Source organism: Dermacentor andersoni, unplaced genomic scaffold (assembly GCF_023375885.2).
Source record: "Dermacentor andersoni unplaced genomic scaffold, qqDerAnde1_hic_scaffold ctg00000039.1, whole genome shotgun sequence".
Taxonomy (NCBI): Eukaryota; Metazoa; Arthropoda; class Arachnida; order Ixodida; family Ixodidae; genus Dermacentor; species Dermacentor andersoni.
The window spans coordinates 16,175,126-16,189,312 of NW_027314752.1; positions in this window are offsets into that span (position 1 = coordinate 16,175,126).

Consider the following 14,187-nt stretch of genomic DNA (forward strand, 5'->3'; position numbering starts at 1 on the left):
ACCTTTCAGCTGTCATGTCGCACGTTCTAATCAATAACCTTCCTTTGTTCTTGAAGGTGGACGTTTTCCTCTAATATCGTTAAGGAAACTTGGGGCCACCAAATTGGTTGAATGCAATATATTATGTAGTATGTGTAACGTATTCCACAACGACGCCTCATAGCTGCGTGATTTAAAATTCAGAACATTTTCTCTTCAAAGGAAGCGCCATTGCGTTTATCCTAAGACAACCTTTCAGGTGTCATGTCGCCCGTCTTAATCAATAACCTTCCTTTGTTCATCAAGGCGGACGTTTTCCTATAATACCGTTAAAGAAAATCCGGGCCAGCGAATTCGTTAAATGCAATACATCATGTAGTATGTGAAAGGTAATCCACAGCGACGCCTCATAGCTGCGTGATTTAAAATTCTGAACATTTACTCTTCAAAGGATGCTACACTGCGTTTCTCTCATGACAACCTTTCAGGTGTCATGTCGCACGTCTTAATCAATAACCTTCCTTTGTTCATCAAGGCGGACGTTTTCCTATAATACCGTTAAAGAAAATCCGGGCCAGCAAATTCGTTAAATGCAATATAATATGTAGTATGTGTAACGTATTCCACAGCGACGCCTCATAGCTGCGTGACTTAAAATTCTGAACATTTTCTCTTCAAAGGATGCGACACTGCGTTTCTCTCAAGATAGCCTGTCAGGTTACATGTCGCATGTCTTAATCAATAACCTTCCTTTGTTCATCAAGGCGGAAATGTTCCTCTAATATCACTAAAGAAAATCCGGGTCAGCAAACTGGTTAGATGCAATATATTATGAAGCATGTGTAACGTATTCCACAGCAACGCCTCATAGCTGCGTGATTTAAAATTTAGAACATTTTCTCTTCAAAGGAAGCGCCACTGCGTTTCTCTCAAGACAACCTTTCAGGTGTCATGCCGCACGGCTTAATCAATCACCTTCCTATGTTCTTCAAGGTGAACGTTTTTCTCCAATATCCTTAAAGAAACTTCGGGGCAGAAAATTGGTTAGATGCAAAATATTATGTTGCATGTGTAACGTATTCCACAACGACGCCTCATAGCTGCGTGATTTAAAATTCAGAACATTTCCTCTTCAAAGGATGCTACACTGCGTTTCTCTCAAGACAACCTTTCAGGTGTCATGTCGCACGTCTTAATTAATAACCTTCCTTTGTTCATCAAGGCGGACGTTTTCCTATAATACCGTTAAAGAAAATCCGGGCCAGCAAATTCGTTAAATGCAATATAATATGTAGTACGTGTAACGTATTCCACAGCGACGCCTCATAGCTGCGTGATTTAAAATTCTGAACATTTCCTCTTCAAAGGATGCTACACGGCGTTTCTCTCAAGACAACCTTTCAGGTGTCATGTCGCACGTCTTAATCAATAACCTTCCTTTGTTCATCAAGGCGGACGTTTTCCTTTAATATCTATAAAGAAAATCCGGGCCAGCAAATTCGTTAAATGCAATATAACCTGTAGTATGTGAAACGTATTCCACAGCGACGCCTCATAGCTGCGTGATTTAAAATTCTGAACATTTTCTCTTCAAAGGATGCGACACTGCGCTTCTCTCAAGACAACCTTTCAGGTGTCATGTCGCACGTCTTAATCAATAACCTTCCTTTGTTGATCAAGGCGGACGTTTTCCTATAATACCGTTAAAGAAAATCAGGGCCAGCAAATTCGTTAAATGCAATATAATATGTAGTATGTGTAACGTATTCCACAGCGACGCCTTATAGCTGCGTGATTTAAAATTCTGAACATTTCCTCTTCAAAGGATGCTACACTGCGTTTCTCTCAAGACAACGTTTCAGGTGTCATGTCGCACGTCTTAATCAATAACCTTCCTTTGTTCATCAAGGCGGACGTTTTCCTATAATATCGTTAAAGAAAATCCGGGCCACCAAATTTGTTAAATGCAATATATCCTGTAGTATGTGAAACGTATTCCACAGCGACACCTTATAGCTGCGTGATTTAAAATTCTGAACATTTTCTCTTCAAAGGATGCAACACTGCGTTTCTCTCAAGACAACCTTTCAGGTGTCATGTCGCACGTCTTAATCAATAACCTTCCTTTGTTCATCAAGGCGGACGTTTTCCTTTAATATCGTTAAAGAAAATCCGGGCCAGCAAATTCGTTAAATGCAATATAACCTGTAGTATGTGAAACGTATTCCACAGCGACGCCTCATAGCTGCGTGATTTAAAATTCTGAACATTTTCTCTTCAAAGGATGCGACACTGCGCTTCTCTCAAGACAACCTTTCAGGTGTCATGTCGCACGTCTTAATCAATAACCTTCCTTTGTTGATCAAGGCGGACGTTTTCCTATAATACCGTTAAAGAAAATCAGGGCCAGCAAATTCGTTAAATGCAATATAATATGTAGTATGTGTAACGTATTCCACAGCGACGCCTTATAGCTGCGTGATTTAAAATTCTGAACATTTCCTCTTCAAAGGATGCTACACTGCGTTTCTCTCAAGACAACGTTTCAGGTGTCATGTCGCACGTCTTAATCAATAACCTTCCTTTGTTCATCAAGGCGGACGTTTTCCTATAATATCGTTAAAGAAAATCCGGGCCACCAAATTTGTTAAATGCAATATATCCTGTAGTATGTGAAACGTATTCCACAGCGACACCTTATAGCTGCGTGATTTAAAATTCTGAACATTTTCTCTTCAAAGGATGCAACACTGCGTTTCTCTCAAGACAACCTTTCAGGTGTCATGTCGCACGTCTTAATCAATAACCTTCCTTTGTTCATCAAGGCGGACGTTTTCCTTTAATATCGTTAAAGAAAATCCGGGCCAGCAAATTCGTTAAATGCAATATAACCTGTAGTATGTGAAACGTATTCCACAGCGACGCCTCATAGCTGCGTGATTTAAAATTCTGAACATTTTCTCTTCAAAGGATGCGACACTGCGCTTCTCTCAAGACAACCTTTCAGGTGTCATGTCGCACGTCTTAATCAATAACCTTCCTTTGTTGATCAAGGCGGACGTTTTCCTATAATACCGTTAAAGAAAATCAGGGCCAGCAAATTCGTTAAATGCAATATAATATGTAGTATGTGTAACGTATTCCACAGCGACGCCTTATAGCTGCGTGATTTAAAATTCTGAACATTTCCTCTTCAAAGGATGCTACACTGCGTTTCTCTCAAGACAACGTTTCAGGTGTCATGTCGCACGTCTTAATCAATAACCTTCCTTTGTTCATCAAGGCGGACGTTTTCCTATAATATCGTTAAAGAAAATCCGGGCCACCAAATTTGTTAAATGCAATATATCCTGTAGTATGTGAAACGTATTCCACAGCGACACCTTATAGCTGCGTGATTTAAAATTCTGAACATTTTCTCTTCAAAGGATGCAACACTGCGTTTCTCTCAAGACAACCTTTCAGGTGTTATGTCGCACGTCTTAATCAATAACCTTCCTTTGTTCATCAAGGCGGACGTTTTCCTATAATATCGTTAAAGAAAATACGGGCCAGCAAATTCGTTAAATGCAATATATCATGTAGTATGTGAAACGTATTCCACAGCGACACCTCATAGCTGCGTGATTCAAAATTCTGAACATTTTCTCTTCAAAGGATGCGACACTGCGTTTCTCTCAAGACAACCTTCCATGTGTGATGTCGCACGTCTTAATCAATAACCTTCCTTTGTTCATCAAGGCGGAAGTTTTCCTGTAATATCGTTAAAGAAAATCGGGGCCAGCAAATTCGTTAAATGCAATATATCATCTAGTATGTGAAACGTAATCCACAGCGACGCCTCATAGCTGCGTGATTTAAAATTCTGAACATTTACTCTTCAAAGGATGCTACACTGCGTTTCTCTCATGACAACCTTTCAGGTGTCATGTCGCACGTCTTAATCAATAACCTTCCTTTGTTCATCAAGGCGGACGTTTTCCTTTAATATCGATAAAGAAAATCCGGGCCAGCAAATTCGTTAAATGCAATATATCCTGTAGTATGTGAAACGTATTCCACAGCGACGCCTCATAGCTGCGTGATTTAAAATTCTGAACATTTTCTCTTCAAAGGATGCTACACTGCGTTTCTCTCAAGACAACCTTTCAGGTGTCATGTCGCACGTCTTAATTAATAACCTTCCTTTGTTCATCAAGGCGGACGTTTTCCTATAATACCGTTAAAGAAAATCCGGGCCAGCAAATTCGTTAAATGCAATATAATATGTAGTATGTGTAACGTATTCCACAGCGACTCCTCATAGCTGCGTGATTTAAAATTCTGAACATTTCCTCTTCAAAGGATGCTACACTGCGTTTCTCTCAAGACAACCTTTCAGGTGTCATGTCGCACGTCTTAATCAATAACCTTCCTTTGTTCATCAAGGCGGACGTTTTCCTATAATACCGTTAAAGAAAATCAGGGCCAGCAAATTCGTTAAATGCAATATAATATGTAGTATGTGTAACGTATTCCACAGCGACGCCTTATAGCTGCGTGATTTAAAATTCCGAACATTTCCTCTTCAAAGGATGCTACACTGCGTTTCTCTCATGACAACCTTTCAGGTGTCATGTCGCACGTCTTAATCAATAACCTTCCTTTGTTCATCAAGGCGGACGTTTTCCTATAATACCGTTAAAGAAAATCCGGGCCAGCAAATTCGTTAAATGCAATATAATATGTAGTATGTGTAACGTATTCCACAGCGACGCCTCATAGCTGCGTGACTTAAAATTCTGAACATTTTCTCTTCAAAGGATGCGACACTGCGTTTCTCTCAAGATAGCCTGTCAGGTGACATGTCGCATGTCTTAATCAATAACCTTCCTTTGTTCATCAAGGCGGAAATGTTCCTCTAATATCACTAAAGAAAATCCGGGTCAGCAAACTGGTTAGATGCAATATATTATGAAGCATGTGTAACGTATTCCACAGCAACGCCTCATAGCTGCGTGATTTAAAATTTAGAACATTTTCTCTTCAAAGGAAGCGCCACTGCGTTTCTCTCAAGACAACCTTTCAGGTGTCATGCCGCACGGCTTAATCAATCACCTTCCTATGTTCTTCAAGGTGAACGTTTTTCTCCAATATCCTTAAAGAAACTTCGGGGCAGCAAATTCGTTAAATGCAATATATCATGTAGTATGTGAAACGTATTCCACAGCGACACCTCATAGCTGCGTGATTCAAAATTCTGAACATTTTCTCTTCAAAGGATGCGACACTGCGTTTCTCTCAAGACAACCTTCCATGTGTGACGTCGCACGTCTTAATCAATAACCTTCCTTTGTTCATCAAGGCGGAAGTTTTCCTGTAATATCGTTAAAGAAAATCGGGGCCAGCAAATTCGTTAAATGCAATAGATCATCTAGTATGTGAAACGTAATCCACAGCGACGCCTCATAGCTGCGTGATTTAAAATTCTGAACATTTACTCTTCAAAGGATGCTACACTGCGTTTCTCTCATGACAACCTTTCAGGTGTCATGTCGCACGTCTTAATCAATAACCTTCCTTTGTTCATCAAGGCGGACGTTTTCCTTTAATATCGATAAAGAAAATCGGGGCCAGCAAATTCGTTAAATGCAATATATCATCTAGTATGTGAAACGTAATCCACAGCGACGCCTCATAGCTGCGTGATTTAAAATTCTGAACATTTACTCTTCAAAGGATGCTACACTGCGTTTCTCTCATGACAACCTTTCAGGTGTCATGTCGCACGTCTTAATCAATAACCTTCCTTTGTTCATCAAGGCGGACGTTTTCCTTTAATATCTATAAAGAAAATCCGGGCCAGCAAATTCGTTAAATGCAATATAACCTGTAGTATGTGAAACGTATTCCACAGCGACGCCTCATAGCTGCGTGATTTAAAATTCTGAACATTTTCTCTTCAAAGGATGCGACACTGCGCTTCTCTCAAGACAACCTTTCAGGTGTCATGTCGCACGTCTTAATCAATAACCTTCCTTTGTTGATCAAGGCGGACGTTTTCCTATAATACCGTTAAAGAAAATCAGGGCCAGCAAATTCGTTAAATGCAATATAATATGTAGTATGTGTAACGTATTCCACAGCGACGCCTTATAGCTGCGTGATTTAAAATTCTGAACATTTCCTCTTCAAAGGATGCTACACTGCGTTTCTCTCAAGACAACGTTTCAGGTGTCATGTCGCACGTCTTAATCAATAACCTTCCTTTGTTCATCAAGGCGGACGTTTTCCTATAATATCGTTAAAGAAAATCCGGGACACCAAATTTGTTAAATGCAATATATCCTGTAGTATGTGAAACGTATTCCACAGCGACACCTTATAGCTGCGTGATTTAAAATTCTGAACATTTTCTCTTCAAAGGATGCAACACTGCGTTTCTCTCAAGACAACCTTTCAGGTGTCATGTCGCACGTCTTAATCAATAACCTTCCTTTGTTCATCAAGGCGGACGTTTTCCTTTAATATCGTTAAAGAAAATCCGGGCCAGCAAATTCGTTAAATGCAATATAACCTGTAGTATGTGAAACGTATTCCACAGCGACGCCTCATAGCTGCGTGATTTAAAATTCTGAACATTTTCTCTTCAAAGGATGCGACACTGCGCTTCTCTCAAGACAACCTTTCAGGTGTCATGTCGCACGTCTTAATCAATAACCTTCCTTTGTTGATCAAGGCGGACGTTTTCCTATAATACCGTTAAAGAAAATCAGGGCCAGCAAATTCGTTAAATGCAATATAATATGTAGTATGTGTAACGTATTCCACAGCGACGCCTTATAGCTGCGTGATTTAAAATTCTGAACATTTCCTCTTCAAAGGATGCTACACTGCGTTTCTCTCAAGACAACGTTTCAGGTGTCATGTCGCACGTCTTAATCAATAACCTTCCTTTGTTCATCAAGGCGGACGTTTTCCTATAATATCGTTAAAGAAAATCCGGGCCACCAAATTTGTTAAATGCAATATATCCTGTAGTATGTGAAACGTATTCCACAGCGACACCTTATAGCTGCGTGATTTAAAATTCTGAACATTTTCTCTTCAAAGGATGCAACACTGCGTTTCTCTCAAGACAACCTTTCAGGTGTCATGTCGCACGTCTTAATCAATAACCTTCCTTTGTTCATCAAGGCGGACGTTTTCCTATAATATCGTTAAAGAAAATACGGGCCAGCAAATTCGTTAAATGCAATATATCATGTAGTATGTGAAACGTATTCCACAGCGACACCTCATAGCTGCGTGATTCAAAATTCTGAACATTTTCTCTTCAAAGGATGCGACACTGCGTTTCTCTCAAGACAACCTTCCATGTGTGATGTCGCACGTCTTAATCAATAACCTTCCTTTGTTCATCAAGGCGGAAGTTTTCCTGTAATATCGTTAAAGAAAATCGGGGCCAGCAAATTCGTTAAATGCAATATATCATCTAGTATGTGAAACGTAATCCACAGCGACGCCTCATAGCTGCGTGATTTAAAATTCTGAACATTTACTCTTCAAAGGATGCTACACTGCGTTTCTCTCATGACAACCTTTCAGGTGTCATGTCGCACGTCTTAATCAATAACCTTCCTTTGTTCATCAAGGCGGACGTTTTCCTTTAATATCGATAAAGAAAATCCGGGCCAGCAAATTCGTTAAATGCAATATATCCTGTAGTATGTGAAACGTATTCCACAGCGACGCCTCATAGCTGCGTGATTTAAAATTCTGAACATTTTCTCTTCAAAGGATGCTACACTGCGTTTCTCTCAAGACAACCTTTCAGGTGTCATGTCGCACGTCTTAATTAATAACCTTCCTTTGTTCATCAAGGCGGACGTTTTCCTATAATACCGTTAAAGAAAATCCGGGCCAGCAAATTCGTTAAATGCAATATAATATGTAGTATGTGTAACGTATTCCACAGCGACTCCTCATAGCTGCGTGATTTAAAATTCTGAACATTTCCTCTTCAAAGGATGCTACACTGCGTTTCTCTCAAGACAACCTTTCAGGTGTCATGTCGCACGTCTTAATCAATAACCTTCCTTTGTTCATCAAGGCGGACGTTTTCCTATAATACCGTTAAAGAAAATCAGGGCCAGCAAATTCGTTAAATGCAATATAATATGTAGTATGTGTAACGTATTCCACAGCGACGCCTTATAGCTGCGTGATTTAAAATTCCGAACATTTCCTCTTCAAAGGATGCTACACTGCGTTTCTCTCATGACAACCTTTCAGGTGTCATGTCGCACGTCTTAATCAATAACCTTCCTTTGTTCATCAAGGCGGACGTTTTCCTATAATACCGTTAAAGAAAATCCGGGCCAGCAAATTCGTTAAATGCAATATAATATGTAGTATGTGTAACGTATTCCACAGCGACGCCTCATAGCTGCGTGACTTAAAATTCTGAACATTTTCTCTTCAAAGGATGCGACACTGCGTTTCTCTCAAGATAGCCTGTCAGGTGACATGTCGCATGTCTTAATCAATAACCTTCCTTTGTTCATCAAGGCGGAAATGTTCCTCTAATATCACTAAAGAAAATCCGGGTCAGCAAACTGGTTAGATTCAATATATTATGAAGCATGTGTAACGTATTCCACAGCAACGCCTCATAGCTGCGTGATTTAAAATTTAGAACATTTTCTCTTCAAAGGAAGCGCCACTGCGTTTCTCTCAAGACAACCTTTCAGGTGTCATGCCGCACGGCTTAATCAATCACCTTCCTATGTTCTTCAAGGTGAACGTTTTTCTCCAATATCCTTAAAGAAACTTCGGGGCAGAAAATTGGTTAGATGCAAAATATTATGTTGCATGTGTAACGTATTCCACAACGACGCCTCATAGCTGCGTGATTTAAAATTCAGAACATTTCCTCTTCAAAGGATGCTACACTGCGTTTCTCTCAAGACAACCTTTCAGGTGTCATGTCGCACGTCTTAATTAATAACCTTCCTTTGTTCATCAAGGCGGACGTTTTCCTATAATACCGTTAAAGAAAATCCGGGCGAGCAAATTCGTTAAATGCAATATAATATGTAGTACGTGTAACGTATTCCACAGCGACGCCTCATAGCTGCGTGATTTAAAATTCTGAACATTTCCTCTTCAAAGGATGCTACACTGCGTTTCTCTCAAGACAACCTTTCAGGTGTCATGTCGCACGTCTTAATCAATAACCTTCCTTTGTTCATCAAGGCGGACGTTTTCCTATAATATCGTTAAAGAAAATCCGGGCCACCAAATTTGTTAAATGCGATATATCCTGTAGTATGTGAAACGTATTCCACAGCGACACCTTATAGCTGCGTGATTTAAAATTCTGAACATTTTCTCTTCAAAGGATGCAACACTGCGTTTCTCTCAAGACAACCTTTCAGGTGTCATGTCGCACGTCTTAATCAATAACCTTCCTTTGTTCATCAAGGCGGACGTTTTCCTATAATATCGTTAAAGAAAATACGGGCCAGCAAATTCGTTAAATGCAATATATCATGTAGTATGTGAAACGTATTCCACAGCGACACCTCATAGCTGCGTGATTCAAAATTCTGAACATTTTCTCTTCAAAGGATGCGACACTGCGTTTCTCTCAAGACAACCTTCCATGTGTGATGTCGCACGTCTTAATCAATAACCTTCCTTTGTTCATCAAGGCGGAAGTTTTCCTGTAATATCGTTAAAGAAAATCGGGGCCAGCAAATTCGTTAAATGCAATAGATCATCTAGTATGTGAAACGTAATCCACAGCGACGCCTCATAGCTGCGTGATTTAAAATTCTGAACATTTACTCTTCAAAGGATGCTACACTGCGTTTCTCTCATGACAACCTTTCAGGTGTCATGTCGCACGTCTTAATCAATAACCTTCCTTTGTTCATCAAGGCGGACGTTTTCCTTTAATATCGATAAAGAAAATCCGGGCCAGCAAATTCGTTAAATGCAATATATCCTGTAGTATGTGAAACGTATTCCACAGCGACGCCTCATAGCTGCGTGATTTAAAATTCTGAACATTTTCTCTTCAAAGGATGCTACACTGCGTTTCTCTCAAGACAACCTTTCAGGTGTCATGTCGCACGTCTTAATTAATAACCTTCCTTTGTTCATCAAGGCGGACGTTTTCCTATAATACCGTTAAAGAAAATCCGGGCCAGCAAATTCGTTAAATGCAATATAATATGTAGTATGTGTAACGTATTCCACAGCGACGCCTCATAGCTGCGTGATTTAAAATTCTGAACATTTCCTCTTCAAAGGATGCTACACTGCGTTTCTCTCAAGACAACCTTTCAGGTGTCATGTCGCACGTCTTAATCAATAACCTTCCTTTGTTCATCAAGGCGGACGTTTTCCTTTAATATCGTTAAAGAAAATCCGGGCCAGCAAATTCGTTAAATGCAATATATCCTGTAGTATGTGAAACGCATTCCACAGCGACGCCTCATAGCTGCGTGATTTAAAATTCTGAATATTTTCTCTTCAAAGGATGCTACACTGCGTTTCTCTCAAGACAACCTTTCAGGTGTCATGTCGCACGTCTTAATCAATACCCTTCCTTTTTTCATCAAGGCGGACGTTTTCCTATAATATCCTTAAAGAAAATACGGGCCAGCAAATTCGTTAAATGCAATATATCATGTAGTATGTGAAACGTATTCCGCAGCGACGCCTCATAGCTGCGTGATTTAAAATTCTGAACATTTTCTCTTCAAAGGATGCGACACTGCGCTTCTCTCAAGACAACCTTTCACGTCTCATGTCGCACGTCTTAATCAATAACCTTCCTTTGTTCATCAAGGCGGAAGTTTTCCTATAATATTGTTAAGAAAAATCCGGGCCAGCAAATTCGTTAAATGCAATATATCATGTAGTATGTGAAACGTATTCCACAGCGACGCCTCATAGCTGCGTGATTTAAAATTCTGAACATTTCCTCTTCAAAGGATGCTACACTGCGTTTCTCTCAAGACAACCTTTCAGGTGTCATGTCGCACGTCTTAATCAATAACCTTCCTTTGTTCATCAAGGCGGACGTTTTCCTATAATACCGTTAAAGAAAATCAGGGCCAGCAAATTCGTTAAATGCAATATAATATGTAGTATGTGTAACGTATTCCACAGCGACGCCTTATAGCTGCGTGATTTAAAATTCCGAACATTTCCTCTTCAAAGGATGCTACACTGCGTTTCTCTCATGACAACCTTTCAGGTGTCATGTCGCACGTCTTAATCAATAACCTTCCTTTGTTCATCAAGGCGGACGTTTTCCTATAATACCGTTAAAGAAAATCCGGGCCAGCAAATTCGTTAAATGCAATATAATATGTAGTACGTGTAACGTATTCCACAGCGACGCCTCATAGCTGCGTGATTTAAAATTCTTAACATTTTCTCTTCAAAGGATAGGACACTGCGCTTCTCTCAAGACAACCTTTCAGGTGCCATGTCACACGTCTTAATCAATAACATTCCTTTGTTCATCAAGGTGGACGTTTTCCTATAATATTGTTAAAGAAAATCCGGGCCAGCAAATTTGTTAAATGCATTATATCATGTAGTATGTGAAACGTATTCCACAGCGACACCTCATAGCTGCGCGATTTAAAATTCTGAACATTTCCTCTTCAAAGGATGCGACACTGCGTTTCTCTCGAGACAACCTTCCTGGTGTGATGTCGCACGTTTTAATCAATAACCTTCCTTTGTTCATCAAGGCGGAAGTTTTCCTGTAATATCGGTAAAGAAAATCGGGGCCAGCAAATTCGGTAAATGCAATATATCATGTAGTAAGTGAAACGTATTCCACAGCAACGCCAGATCGCTGCGTGATTTAAAATTCTGAACATTTTCTCTTCAAAGGATGCGACACTGCGCTTCTCTCAAGACAACCTTTCAGGTGTCATGACGCACTTCTTAATCAATAACCTTCCTTTGTTCATCAAGGCGGACGTTTTCCTATAATATCGTTAAAGAAAATCCGGGCCAGCAAATTTGTTAAATGCAATATATCATGTAGTATGTGAAACGTATTCCACAGCGACACCTCATAGATGCGTGATTCAAAATTCTCAAGATTTTCTCTTCAAAGGATTCGACACTGCGTTTCTCTCAAGACAACCTTCCAGGTGTGATGTCGCACGTCTTAATCAATAACCTTCCTTTGTTCATCAAGGCGGAAGTTTTCCTGTAATATCGTAAAGAAAATCGGGGCCAGCAAATTCGGTAAATGCAATATGTCATGTAGTATGTGAAACGTATTCCACAGCAACGCCTCATAGGTGCGTGATTTAAAATTCTGAACATTTTCTCTTCAAAGGATGCTACACTGCGTTTCTCTCAAGACAACCTTTCAGGTGTCATGTCGCACGTCTTAATCAATAACCTTCCTTTGTTCATCAAGGCGGAAGTTTTCCTGTAATATCTTTAAAGAAAATCGGGGCCAGCAAATTCAGTAAATGCAATATATCATGTAGTATGTGAAACGAATTCCACAGCGACACCTCATAGCTGCGTGATTCAAAATTCTGAACATTTTCTCTTCAAAGGATGCTATACTGCGTTTCACTCAAGACAACCTTTCAGGTGTCATGTCGCACGTCTTAATCAATAACCTTCCTTTGTTCATCATGGCGGACATTTTCCTCTAATATCGTTAAAGGAAATCCGGGCCAGCAAATTGGTTAGATGCAATAGATTAGGCAGCATGTGTAACGTATTCCACAGCGACGCGTCATAGCTGCGTGATTTAAAATTCTGAACATTTTCTCTTCAAAGCATGCGACACTGCGTTTCTCTCAAGACAACCTTTTAGGTGTCATGTCGCACGTCTTAATCAATAACCTTCCTTTATTCATCAAGGCGGATGTTTTCCTCTAATATCGTCAAAGAAAATCCGGGCCAGCAAATTCGTTAAATGCAATATATTGTCACGTGGTGGTGACGTTAAGAACACAGTAGCAATACTGTGATAGACAAAACTAACTTTTATTGGGCGAACCTGTGCCCACAAAACAGGCTACACTTATAGCACAACGATAGCGGCGAACACGGTCGGCGATCGTCGAAAATCTGATCAGCGGTTCAAGCGCGTCGGCTTTTATACACAATCGCCGAATGTTCCAGACTAATCGTTGGGACCCGCGTGCCTTCCATAAAGTTCTACATCATTCGCGTCAGGCGAATAAATCAGATAACACAAGGTTCGGCAACAACAGACTGCGGATAGAAGCATCGATAACTTTCCAGAAACTTCGGATACATGCAAGCGCGTCCCGCGCTGTGTGATAAGATTTGTTAGGCGGTGAAACCTGGTCGCCCGATAAATATAAATACACGTGTCAATACCCCCCTCTTAAATAGCATCGTCCCGATGCTACAAAGAGAGCGAAACACAAAGGGACACTTATTAAACATAAGTAACAAAACAACGAAAAGAAATAAAGTCCAAAGGTCAGTTACGCGAAGTCCCAAAGTTCGTCAACGCTGGTGGTACGGCTTGAGCCTCACAACGTGGACAATTTCAGGTCATGAGCGGCGCTGCTGTGACAGCGAAATGCCGTCTGGCACGACCTCATAGTCCAGTGCACCAATACGTCGGATGATCTTGTACGGTCCAAAATAGCGACGCAAAAGCTTCTCGCTCAGTCCTCGTCGGCGTATAGGGGTCCAAACACAAACACGGTCACCAGGCTGGTACTCGACAAAGCGTCGTCGGAGGTTGTAGTGTCGGCTGTCGGTCCTCTGCTGGTTCTTGATCCGCAGGCGGGCGAGCTGTCGGGCTTCTTCGGCGCGCTGGAGATAGCTAGCGACGTCGAGATTTTCCTCGTCAGTGACGTGCGGCAGCATGGCGTCGAGCGTCGTCGTCGGGTTCCTGCCGTAAACCAGCTTAAACGGCGTGATCTGTATTGTTTCTTGCACCACCGTGTTGTAAGCGAATGTTACGTACGGCAGGACGGCATCCCACGTCTTGTGTTCGACGTCCACGTACATCGCTAGCATGTCGGCGAGGGTCTTATTCAGCCGCTCCGTAAGACCATTCGTCTGCGCGTGGTAGGCCGTTGTCCTCCTGTGCCTTGTCTGACTGTAGTTCAGAATGGCTTGGGTGAGCTCCGCTGTAAAGGCCGTTCCTCTGTCGGTGATGAGGACTTCTGGGGCACCATGTCGCAG